Source organism: Arvicanthis niloticus, chromosome 17 (genome assembly GCF_011762505.2).
Source record: "Arvicanthis niloticus isolate mArvNil1 chromosome 17, mArvNil1.pat.X, whole genome shotgun sequence".
Classification (NCBI taxonomy): Eukaryota; Metazoa; Chordata; class Mammalia; order Rodentia; family Muridae; genus Arvicanthis; species Arvicanthis niloticus.
In genome coordinates this window covers 51,460,853-51,473,278 of record NC_047674.1, presented here as the reverse complement: position 1 = coordinate 51,473,278, position 12,426 = coordinate 51,460,853, and the positions used below count along the sequence as shown (strand labels likewise).

Below are 12,426 nucleotides of genomic sequence, written 5' to 3'. Positions count from 1 at the left end.
TCCCTTTCCACCTCCATTTTGCATGAATTTTCTTCTGCACCTCTAAATCTGATCTGTCTCCCTCTGAGACACGGCGATCTCTCTCCTCTTCCTCTCTTTCAGTTCCTGGCCTGTGCAAATCTGAAAGTTTTCTCTCTCTCTCCACCCCACCATTGGCTGTTGGCTCTTTTCTGATCAATCAAAAACCAACTGGGGACAAGGACCTTCAGCGTTTGGACAGGTAGATTCCCTATTAATTCAAAGCATTAGAACCAATCCCCAACACAGGGGCTTGAGTTTGCTGGTCACTCTGCAGCCACAGATAGGAGTCAGAGAGAACCACATGCTTTATTAGCTCTGGGATGCCAGTCCATAGAACAGTGTCACCCATATTAAGGCTCTTCCCATCTGATTTAACTTAATCTATATTAATTCCTTTGTAGATATCAGATTGTTGTCTCGTGATTCTAGAACCTTTCAAGTTCATACCAATATTAACCATCGCAGAGCCAAAGCTTGAACTAATCATTTTCTGCTCTCTGGTTTCTTAATTTGCATAGTTTCCTGTGTGATAGGACTAGAGAATTCATTTTTAAAAAAATAAGATACCTCAAGGTAGATATATCTGAAATTCAAGTAAGTAAGGAATAACATTTTAGGGTAATTTTTCTCCATGTGGTACTTGGAACATTCTTCATTGTCAGCATAAGAATTTATCTGAAATTTAAACATACAAGACACCCTGATTGGCTGTCAAGAATAGAGAAAGGACATCTCACGGTCTACAGCTGATAACAGGCTCTGCGGGTAAATTGCCTTGCCTCTGGTGTTGACGTTTACAGCTGGACGCCTGTGATATTCTTGGGCTTTTTATGCCTTTATTTATTCACCTTTGAGATAAAAGGATCAGTATCCGGTTCACAGGTTCTTGGGAGAGTCACATGAGTTACTGCATATAAAATGACCCAACTAGTAACTATTGCCACCCACTCAGACCAGCAAAATTGTGAGCTTTTCTTCTGCCACCTTATTACACTTTGGGTAACTTGGTAGAATGGGTCAGAATTTCACTTCAATTCTGAGTCGAATTAAATTGATGTAAGTGATGCTGACAGTTTGACAGCCTGCACCATGGAGATAGAGAGTTCTAAGCCTTCAGGAAACAGGAGTACATTTTTTTTTCCAGTAGCTAAATGACCTTACTCAAAGGAGGACCCGCAACACAAAGAAAGTAGTCTGTTAGCAAACAGGTCTTTCCACTGGCCTGCCGCCCTCAGGGACCTAGCAGCAGCTTAAGTGATCATGAACCTGTGCCAGGTCCACGCCCCCTGCCCCTAGCTAGATCTCCTGTTCTCTCCCTTTCCCTCTCTCTATCTCATTCACATTCTCTCTCCTCCTCATTCTCTATCTTGTTCATCTCCCTGTCTCCATTCTTTCTTCATGTCCCACTCGGAGGCCAGAAGGATCCCAAAACCTACCAAAAAAAAAAAAAAAAAAAAAAAAAAAAAAGAAAAGAAAAGCCACCTCAGAATCTTTGTGTAATTCCACAAATGTGTTGTCCTTGCCACTAGAGCACTGGTGTTTACAACACATTTCACCCTGAGGGCAGCTAACTCCTGGCCAACAGCTGTGTTGGCATTGCCATCTGTGAAAAAGCTTAACCACTTAATCACAGTGAGGGTGTGCCCCGCCTCCCACACACTTCCTTGAATTCATTCAAGTGAATTCATTTCTGATAATCCCTGTCCTTTACGTAACCACAAACAATCATTAAATTTTGCTGTTGTGCCTCCGGAGCCGGCGTCCCATTGTCTCTCCATTCTCTCAGATTTGTGTTTGTGGACTCTGAATATCAGCTGTTTACATCAACAGAGGTCTCCTTATCCACATGATGTTGACCTGACATTGCTCACACAGACACTCTCCAGCAGTTTAAGCAACAATCCAATCCTAGGTACCATGTTTCTCTGCCTCCAGTGTTTACGGAATAATGCCTCTTCCTCTACAAATAGCATTCCCCATTAGGATGAGGTCCCTCCACTCTCTCATAAAACTGCAAGCCCACAGGTATGCACATGTGGGGATGGCAGAGCCAGGCTCCACGGAGGACTCAGAAAATCACTGTTGAGTCACAATTAGGCAGATGTGAACAAACTCAACTTTATTTCGCATCTCATTATGTGGGTTTGAGGGAGGAATCTTTACATAGAAACCCCCAGACGGTTGCCTTTCAGACAGACTTCCTTGTTTTATTCCTGACTGGTAGATGCAACACAGAGAATGGGGCTGAGGGAGGAGGGACACAGAGAAGGCAAATAAATAAATAAATAAATGCATGTTTGGAGTGTTTATCAAATTTAAGAGCCAAATTTTCTCTGGGAAAACAATAACTTAAAAGTATCTAAAATTTTCAGTGGATGTAGACAGTTATGTATAGACACAACAAAAAGGGTTTTGTTTGTTTGTGGTTGTTTTGAGACGAGATCTCCTGTAGCTTAGAATAGCCTCCCATTCACTATGCAGCCAACCCTAGAAATTCTAATTCTCCTGCCTCTACCACCCACATGCTGTGATCTCAGTCTGGCTCTATCCTAACCATTTTAATCTGGGCTCAAGACCTCAAGCACTCTGCCAACTGGGCTATATTCCCAGTACCCTAGGTCTGCAGAGTAAAATTTTAAGTACATGCTTTATACTTTAACATATACCATGCTTGAAGAGGCCTGGGTGAGTCAGACTAACACCTTGGACAGTCTGCTTATCTGTAAAGTCCTGTGAAGTATAACCACCTCTCTAGATTCAGCCTCCACCTCTACTCTGAGGGGTAACACAGGTTCGCCCACTTACATCCCCTCAGATTCAGATCTTATGTGTATAACTGTCTACTTTCCTCTATAAAGCACTTGTCTAATTGTTCTTCGATCCATTCTTGTCAGTCACCAAACGTAAACCTGAAAATACTGAAGGTGTTCAACTGGTTTTCTCCCCGAATACTGGTCATTCATTCCTGATCATCTTTTGAGATGGTCTGAGACCGCACTGAAAACTAAGGTCTTAGTTGAGAACAGAGATGGAATTTTTAACCATTCTATGCCTTGAAGGGCCCTAAATAAGAATTATTTAGCTCAGTCGCTTCCTCTCCATGCACATTCTACCAATTGGACATGCTTTGATTCATTCAACCACTCTGAAAAGAGGGTTGTCAATTTCCCAAGCACTATGAAATGCACTGGCTATTAACACAATTGGATGGACTGCCATGCAGTAAAGCTTCCATCATTATGAGAAGCTGGCTATTAACAATATAATCGTATGAATTACCATGCATTATAGCTCCGTTCATTAAGAGTAACTCCAGGAAGATGACAAGATGCCTTTGTGGGCAAAGTGCTTACTATGCTACTGTGAAGACCTGACTGAAGATCCCTAGCAAAAATTCACCAGAGGAGTGGAAACAGGAGGACCCCTGGCATTTGCTGGCCACTCTAGCCAATTAGTGAGGTCTAGATTCAGTGAGAGACCTATTTGAAAAAGAAATGGAAATGTATCTCAATGGTGGAAGACATCAGAACTCAATTTCTGACCACCATACATGTACAACCCCACAAAACAGGTGTGCACATACATATAACATACACAGAAGGAAAGAGGAAAAATACCGCCCCCACCCCATGCTATGGTGAAATCCACATTCGCAAACACCCGGGGGTGGGGGTTGGGGAGCGGGCTGACGAGTCTCTGTGTCCTAGGACCTTATTTATGATGCTCCTTTATGTTGCACTGACTGGCTGTACCATCTGAGGTCAGAGTGTGCCTCTAGTTAGGCTGTGTCTTCTCTGATCCAAAGCTGAGCTGGTACAAAGCTGGTTCTCTAGCAGTCTGCATGTCCTCTGCCCTTCACTAGACTGGAAAAGCATTTCTCCCGTTGCTGGTCATTTCAATCCAATGCAACCATCTGCTCCTTCTCACGGAGGATACTGTTTTCTAGCTACCTGTCTGTGCTTTGTGTCTTCAAAAAGCGAGCGTCGCCATTCAGGATGGCCCCTTGTGCTTAGCTCATCACCCACAGTTTCAGATGCAATCCTAGGAGGGTTTATCTTCCAGAGAAAACACATCCAGGTCGGTTACATTGTAACAGGTCTGAAAGCAAGCCTGGTAGCTTGGAGCTCTGCCAACCATTCATAACGGAAGATTTTTCTCTAGCGCTTTGTGGCGTGTGAGTTACCCTAAGCCCTTACAGAGAGATTAATAGTGTGGCCAAGTTCTTTCTTCCACTCAAGGCTTCAGCCTTCCTGGAATCCACAGGTCAGCTTTAGGTCTCATTTCCATCAGTAACATTGTTGATCTCTAACAGTCAAAGCCAAGAGTCTGAGCTTCCTCATGGTTTGCTTTGATTTAAAGAAAATTTCACTGAATGGCATTCAGAGGGGGAGAAATATAAGAGTAACTGTAACCCGGGCTGGGCAGAAAGTGCTTGCTGCACAAGTATGAGGACCTGAGTTCAAATCCCCAGACCCCACATAAAAGCTGCGATCCTGGGAGCCCTATGGGGAGATGAGAGGCAGAGATGGGAGAAGCTAGCCTGTTTTACACAGCAGAAAACAAGAGGCCCTGACCCAGACAGGACAGAGAGTAAAGACTGACACCTGAAGCTGTCCTCAACCTCCACTCCTGTGTTATGGCATGTGCACACCTGTACACTCACATCCGAACACTCTCTCTCTCTCTCTCTCTCTCTCTCTCTCTCTCTCTCTCTCTCTCTCTCTCTCTCTCACACACACACACACACACACACACACATACACACACACACACACACACACATACACACACACACACATTCGTGCATGCCAAAAAACCCTCTAATTTACAAAATGCTTCCTTGTATATTGATATTTTTGGTAACCTTATAAACTAGGAAGAATTATTTCAGTGTACATTTATGGAAAGTGAAATGAGTAAACATGGATTCTATTTAAAACAATGTATCAGTATTGCTTTGAGTCCCCTTTTCCTTGGGCTAAGAGTCAGCCCGTTTTCCTTGGAGTATGATGTTAATAACTCAGGACTGGAATTTGACCCCCACTTCTGTCCCATAGAAAACAAGGACCCTTGTCCGGGAAAAGGAAGCGACTCTGCTTTACAAACACAAGGACAGAAAGCTGGGCCTGCTGGGATGGAGCTCCATACAGCGTGGGTGGTGCTGGGTCTTCAAGTGTGAACGATCCAATTGGAGCTGCTGAAAATTCCTCCTAACTGAAATATTTTTTTAATTTTTTTATTTTATTTTTTTTTACTCTCTCTGCTTTGAGACAAGGCCTTTAATTCACAATCCCTTGTCTCTCCTGGGAATTATAGGTGAGTGCCACCATGTCCAATACAACCAATTTGAGTAAGAGATCTATCTAAAATAGGGGTAAAATGGAGGTGACATCTCATCTCATGCTAAGACCCCTAACTCCCTGTCCTATACAAATGACTTGTATCCTCATCACAATTATCTTAAAGTAAAAGCAAGTTTTTTCAGTCACATCCTCCAAGGGGTCATTCTAGAAATCAAACGAATGTCAGGCGTAACAGGGAGCCTAAGAACACTAACCACATCCATCCGCACTCAGAAGCATTTAAGGCTACAGGCTGTGTGCAGAAGCAAGAGCAACTTGGCGATTCCAGCTCCCACTGTCTTCCCCCAGGGGCCCCTTCTATAATATTTCCATTCACACTTGCAAATCCCAGGCCAGCCAGGATTTTCCCAGGTTAGCATAAAGGGGCTGCTCCAAAGAGGTTCTCTACTTTCAGGTCTGACAGATGTAGCCATTGCTAATCAGGACCTCATTTTTCACACCCTGATAAGAAGCAGAGATTCTTCGGTCTCCCCACACCTCAGCCATTTCTGCCTGTTTTCTTCTAATGTTTGTAATATTATAACATTAAAACGTTTGAATGCTTAGTCCTGGCGTTATTTTAAACTTTCATGTGAAATTAAGATTTATTTTAAGTATGCCAAAAATGAATAGCCACCAACCTCTTTTCCATATGGGCAAACTGACAAGAGATCTTTTTAATCTTACTTCCTGTGTTTTCAGGTCCTTAATAGTTAATAAAATCAATCATTTTCCAGATTATTAGCTACTTCTTTTTTTTTTAAAGCCGCTATCTCAAGTTTTCTATCTGACCACAGACCACTCATTATCCCTGAATAACTGCTTCAAGACTCTTCATGAAGTGTAGATACTGGTTCTTGGTTTTGTTTGAAAACTTAAAATATTCACAAAATAACCTTTCTCAATCATTTCCATTGGGAACTTTGAACTTGGGGTTATACCAATTTTTTTTCCTATAAAGAGATTATAGAATCACTTTTCCTATGTTTTCTACTAATTCTTTGATTTTATAAATCAAATGCATTGGAATCTTTGGTCTTTGGGGTTTTTTTAGGTTTTCATATAAATTAAGATTAATGTTTATTTCTTTAAAATTGGCTAGCTGGCTATGCTAACTTTGTTACTTGTCTAAAATATTCCTTATCAAAACTACCTTGATGCTTTTTATAAACTTTGAAGTCTACATTTCTATATAACATCATTCTGAGTATTATTTTAATCCTACTGGTGTTTACATTGTTTCTTTTAAATAGTTATGATACATACAAGAGTGTTAAGTCCCTGAGAAATATAATAATAAGTATCTTAACAAATATAATAATAAGTATCTTAACAAAGATAACTTAGTCAAGCATGAGGGTAATTGTTCCTATAATTCCAGTACTTAGGATATGAGGGGGAAGGATTATTGTAAGTTGGAGGCTAGCCTGGTCTACATATGGAGCATTCACCCACTCCCCCCCCCCCCCACACACACGGGGGGAGGAGGAGGGGGAGGGGGAGGAAGAGAAGGAGGAAGAGGAGGGGGAGGGGGAGGAGAGGGAGAGGGAGAGGGAGAGGCAGAGGCAGAGGCAGAGGGAGAGGGAGAGGGAGAGGGAGAGGCAGAGGCAGAGGGAGAGGGAGAGGGAGAGGAAGAGGGAGAGGGAGGGGAGGGGAGGGAGGGGAGGGAGGAGAGGGAGGGGAGGGAGGGGAGGGAGGAGAGGGAGGAGAGGGAGGAGAGGGAGGAGAGGGAGGAGAGGGAGGAGAGGGAGGGGGAGGGGGAGGGGGAGGAGGAGGAGGAGGAGGAGGAGAAGAAGAAGAAGAAGAAGAAGAAGAAGAAGAAGAAGAAGAAGAAGAAGAAGAAGAAGAACAGCAACAGCAACAGCAACAACAACAGTAACAACAACAACAACAAAAGAATTGAGTTAATTTGGCCAGGTTAATTAGAAGCCATCATACAAACACAAGTGTGAAAGGTTTTCATGGGAAAAGATGGTCTGCTCAACACAAGCCCTCTCTGTCCAGCACTGTGCAGGTGGAACTCTGTCCCACTGAGACAACCTGATTCACAATAGGCAGTGCTTATCCCTAAACAGTCCTGTGAGCAGGGTTTAAATAGCTCATTTCAAGAGAAAAAAAAAAAGCAAACAATATGGAGATTGTGTTAAAAACTTTAAAGCCCATTTCAAACAAAAATACTTAAAGACTCAAACAACAACAAACAAACAAGACCTCCCAGACTCCAGTGTTCTGGAGACTGAAAAACTGACCTAGATCATGAGGACAGACACCATGGTTGCCTGCTAACCTTCACAAGGCTCGTTTATAACCTAGGACTGTGTGATCACCTCACTTCTGTTCACCTCGGCACATTTTCTATCTGGTGTGCTACACACGATGGATTTATTATATTGGTAACTTTACTAGATGACACAACACTCCTATTGCGGTTTTGTGTGTATACATGGGCCTCTGTGTGTGGACCTGTGCACCTGCATGTGGAGGTCAGAGACCAACCTTAGATGTTATTTCTCAAGTGCTGTCCAGCTTTTTTTGAGACAGGGTCTCTCACAAAGTGGGCTAGGCTGACAAGCTTGTAAGCCCCAAAGATCTTCCTAGAATAACAAGCTGGGTTGCCATGCTCGGTTTGTTTATAGGAGTCCGAGGGATGGAGCTCAGGTCTGCATGTTTGCTTGCAGGACATACGCTTTGCCAACTGAGCCACATCCCCTGGCCCGTTTTCTACCTCTAATATTAATTCCTGCAACTTTTCCTTCTGAAAGTGCTAGAGCCCGCTCACTCTTCAATCACCCGTTGAGTAGGAACCTGTAGGGGGTTCAAATAGATCGAGATTTAAAAGCACATACTGCTCATGGAAAGGACTCAGGCTTAATACTTAACACCCATAGAGTGGCTCACAACCGTCTGTAACTCCAGTTGCTGGTCACCTGATGCCCGTAGGTATATACATAATGTACTTGTGTGCATGCAGGCAAAACATCCTTGCACATAAAATAAAATAATACAATCAAGAACAGGGGCATCTGGTATATTACCCAGTGTCTGGGGGAGGCTATGGGAAGGGGTTCTCTCTTCCCACCCGGGGAACGTGCTAGTCACAGAGTCTCAACCATATTGGGTATGGCCAAGAGTATGCTTGAGGCCATAATGGTACCAGCCTTAGGCTCTAACCTACCATGTTCCAAAATAATTTTCACAGCCACGAAGACCATATGTCTACCCAATAAATAAACTATGGCCTTCACACCATGTTATGAGTACTTCTCTGGGGAGATAGCGCAGGCAGCAGTTTCCTCTTCATAGCTATAGCTAAAGCCCTGTGAAGGTAAGGAAGTTAGGAGAACTATGCAAGCTATTTTGATCCTTGCAAATATATGGGGTGGTTCCCACAAAGTACATGGTTTTACGAGGTGTGGCTTTAAGTAGAAATGTGAATTGGGTGACATTTGTCCTGCAGGTGCCACCCCTCTACTGTCTGAATTCCTTACCTTATGATACATACGCCTTCCACTGCCATGACCTTAAATACCCTGTATCCTTTTAATCATTCTATTTCTTCTTGCTCACAACCAAAATGTTTACTTCAATCACTGCTAGGCATGTAGCCACCCATCTATGATGTCAATACTTAGGAGACAGAGGCAGAAGACTGTTGAGTTTAAGACCACCTGGGCTTCATAGAGAGACCCTGTCCTTAAAAATAAATACATAGATGAATAGGTAGGTAGGTAGATACATACATACATACATACATACATACATACATACATAACATTTGCACATGTCCTGGCTTAAATGAATATATGCATTTATTTCTCTTGCCTGTGAGTGTATCTTCAGTATTTGAATTGAGGTATAAAGGAGAGCAGAAGACAGATAATAACATGCACACATGCATACATGCACACATGCACACATGCACACATGCACACATGCACATACATACCATCCTAAAACCTAGCAAGGGAAGTTTCCAGAGTAGCAGTGCTGACACTGTTTTTAAGACACCTACTGCCTTCTGGAAGAAGTAAGACATATCTCTCTTCTGGCAAAATATTGCATCAGTTTTGTGAGTGATTCGAGTGTACACAACGCGTTCACAGGGCTCAGCACACAGACGTCTTCCTGCCTTCAATCTTAGTCCCCCTGGTTAGTGAATCACAAAGCAAGCCTTGCCTCTTACAAGAAAAGCCAAGCGACTTACTCAAGCCTTTATTCCTTGAAGGTCACTTGATGCCCGTAGGCATCATACTTGCAGGCAAAACATCCTCGCACATAAAATAAAATAATAAAATAAAAAACGGGGGCATCTGGTATATTATCCAGTGTCTGGGGGAGGCTATGGGAAGAGAGAACCTCTTCCCACCCAGGGAATGTGCTAGTCACAGAGTCTTAGCCATATTGGGTATGGCCAAGAGTATGCTTGAGGCCATATGGTGTGGGTCTTAGGCTTACACTTAAGAGAGATAGGTTTTAATTTCAGTTATGGCTGGGTGATTAGTAGAGATTTTATAATGAAATTAGAAAGAATTTAACAAAAGGCTTTCCTAGCTTAGCGTCTTAACTGATTGTAGATCATATCTGTATGTATGTTTGCTGTTTTCTGTAATCTTCTCTGTGTCTGTGCATCTGTGTATGTCTGTTTGTATGTATGTAAGTAAATGTATGTGAGTGTGTGTGTGGTGTCAGTGAGTGTGAGTATGTGTATTGTATGAGTGTGTGTATATGGTATGTGTGTGTATGTATGTGTGTAAGTGTATATGGTGTATGTGAGTATGTGTATATGGTATGTGTGTGTATGTATGTGTGTAAGTGTATATGGTGTATGTGAGTATGTGTATATGGTATGTGTGTGTATGTATGTGTGTAAGTGTATATGGTGTATCTGAGTATGTGTATATGGTATGTGTGTGTATGTATGTGTATAAGTGTATATGGTGTATCTGAGTATGTGTGTCTATGTAAATGTATGTGATATATATGTATACAGGTTAATGAATGCACGTCTCTGTGTGTGATTGTGTGTGTGTAAGTATGTGTAATGTGTGAGTATATGGATGTGGTATGTGTGTGTGTATGTAAGTGTATGTGGTGTGAGTGTATCTGTGTGTGTCTGTGTGTGTGTGTGCGCGTGTATGTGAGTGTGTGTCTGTACTGGCTCTGTTCCCAGTATGACATAAACATAAGTTTATCTTAATGAAAATTGTCAGGAAAAAGCCAAGACCACTTCTCCACCCCTTGACCTGTCCATTCATTATTGTTATCATCATCATCATCATCATCACCATCGTTGTCATTGTCATCGCCAATCATGTGTCTATGCCTGTACATGTATGCAAGGGACATGTGAATGCCGTGTGGAGGTGTGGAGGTCAGAGGACAACTTTATAGGGAAATCCAACTCCACCATAGATCTGAGCTATCTCATTTCATCTGCTAAGCCTCGTGGCCACTTCTCTGACCTTCTCTTCATACTTCCTTCAGTCCCTTCTACCCTCTTGTCTCTGATGTGAGAGATGAGACTAAGGATCAGGTTCATACAGGTGGATCCCTCACTGTTGTGGTTAAGACCGGATCTCCTGTAGCTCAGGCTGGCTTCAGACTCTTTGTAAAGCCTAGGCTGACCTTGAACGTCTGATCCTTCCGCCTCTACCTCCCAAGGGCTGGGATTCCAGACTGTGGCACCATGCTCAGTTATAAGTGAAGATTTTTTGGAAAATAAAATCATGTATTTTTCTAGGCCTGTGGGGTCATCTTATATTTACTTGGGGAAGAAATAAGGGGAAGCAACTGTAAAGGCCAATTATTTTTCTGAGAGTCACTGAAGGCATTCAATTGGGAGAAAACGTTCAGATTTATACTGGTTTGTGGAAGGTTTCAATAGACTCATTAATAGACTACAGTGCAAAGAAACTTTTATCAGACACTTAAAATGGCAGAAATTTGTGATCCCAGAACTTGGAGGAGGCAGGAGGATAAGAGGTTCAAAGTCAAAGCTAGCCTGGGTTACATTGTTGAGTTTGGGGCCAGCCTGCAGTACATGAGACCAGTCTGGAACAAACCAACCTAATAAATAAAATTCATTTTTATCTTCTCAAGCATGAGCTTGAGGAACAAACAAACAAACAAAGCAGTTATTTTTAACACACTCCTGGCTGAAGCTGTCATACTCTAGTGAGCAGAACCTCTCGGGCCCATAGCAGTGGGCCTGCCCTGTCCTGGAGAGAACCCTTGGCTTTCAGGGGAAAAAATCTAGCATTTGAGACAGAGAAAAATCTCAGGTTACACAGCTGGGGAGAAACAGAGCCCTGTTGTTCCTAATAGTTGCTTCAACAACTCTCTTCCTTGTTTATCTTCTCAGGATATGAGATGTTGAAATTAGAATATCCCCCACAGAGTAAAACACAGCTTAACCAACAGGCCCTAAGGAATCACACAACAGCTGTTAGCTTACCTGGGACTCCTGTCTTCACAGCACAGCAGAGCCTTTCTCCCCAACCACTGGCACCGTTGGGAGATGCCAAGGGACACTGGTGACCCAGGACAGGACTGGCAGCCACAGGTCCACTGATGTATCACCAGCTCAGGACAGGTTGCTGTCTCTGCCAGCAAATGCTGGACACACCCCCTGCAGAAGGAAAGCCAACAGACTTTCCTTCCTTCCTCCCTCCCTCCCTCCCTCTCAGAACCAACATCTGAGTTAATAAGACAGGCAATCCAGAGACCAAAGACTTCCCGTTTCTGCCACCATAGATGAGAGCCTGATATTGACTACAAAGGGGACAGATATGCTCTTGGGCACGCAGATCAGGACCCTACAAACTGCCACTCCCTTAGGCCCTCCTGTCCAACCTCTCTGGACATTTGGGGGTCACACCCCATAAAGTTGAAGAAATGCAGACCTCCCTGCGGAAGTGCACGGAGGTGGAGGAGACGCAGGTGAGTCCTGCCGGGAGGATAGATAAGATCTTTCCCTTCCCAACAGACTCAAAGCTAAGCGTCTCCAGGCTGCTTTCCCGAGTAAAGGACTCCCAGACCTCTTCATGGAAAAAACCGTGGACTG

General features: G+C 43.2%; 1 protein-coding gene across 4 annotated transcripts in view; it reads right to left on the bottom strand.

Annotated features, from left to right (window-relative positions):
• Adgrf1 (adhesion G protein-coupled receptor F1) overlaps positions 1-12,013 on the bottom strand; it is a 50,708-nt gene extending 38,695 nt beyond the window's left edge. For 2 of the 4 annotated variants that reach the window (XR_013104683.1, XM_076915241.1), the window contains exon 1: positions 11,818-12,013. The gene's annotated coding sequence lies outside the window, so the exon portion shown is untranslated. The remainder of the gene's footprint in view (positions 1-11,817) is intronic. The other 2 variants (XM_034521795.2, XM_034521794.2) reach the window with 1 other exon arrangement.
• Positions 12,014-12,426: the final 413 nt, after the last annotated feature.